Raw genomic sequence first — 951 nt, 5'->3', positions numbered from 1 at the left:
AGAGCCTCCCATGTACCTCATTCCCCAGAGACAATCACGTGGATTGAAAATGGGGATAGTGACCTGGTGAAGTCACAGCTAAAAGGCCAGACCAAGGTCATTCTGCATGGCCTCTGCTCCAAAGAGAGCAAACACTGGACAAACCTGGTTCATGCTGTTAAAATTCCTGGGTCCAGAGAGTAAGTGAAATATGACTGGTTTACTCAAATTCCCTATAGAGACACAGAGAAGACTAGCTTCCTCTTCTTGTCACAGCAGACTCTACTGACTGCAAGGTTTTGGAGTCTGGGTGGAAATGTTTCCACCAGGGTGGATGGTCCGGGATCTAGTGAACCAGATGTTGCAGGACTAAAATAGGCAGTGGGAGGGTGAGGTGATGAGGGTAGATCTTGACCACTGGACAATTGCTTTATTTAGCTTTATTTGCTTTGAAGTCTTTTGAGGCTGCAGTGGGACACCATTACCTCAAACAACAGGATTTGCCCTCCCCTCTAAGTAAAGGCATGCAGATAGTTTTTTCTTATTAAATCTGAATATTTTAAGATTTAAGCACACATGTGAATCTGTGTAGCAAAAGAGGCAGACATACCAGAACCAGCCAATGAGTTACCCTAGTCTTATGTGGTCCACTTACATCAGTGGCCTTGGATCTATTCCCATTCTCCTGATCCACAAAGTACTAACAATAATACACTATCCTACTCCCCACAAAGAGTAGTAGTGTCGAGAGAGACCATCTCCACTGCACATTGGCTGGACTACCCATGTAGTTGATCTGGCTTCGCCTCCTGCCGTGAGGAGAGGTACTTTTGAGAATCACAGCTCAAGAATATGGAGAAGGGATGGCCTAGTCGGCCATCATTGGGAAGAGAGGCCCCTTGGTCTTGCAAACTTTATATGCCCCATACAGGGGAATGCCAGGACCAAGAAGTGGGAGTGGGTGGGTAGGGG

This window comes from Mus pahari, chromosome 3 (assembly GCF_900095145.1).
Source record: "Mus pahari chromosome 3, PAHARI_EIJ_v1.1, whole genome shotgun sequence".
Lineage (NCBI taxonomy): Eukaryota > Metazoa > Chordata > Mammalia > Rodentia > Muridae > Mus > Mus pahari.
This window is presented reverse-complemented; position numbering follows the sequence as displayed.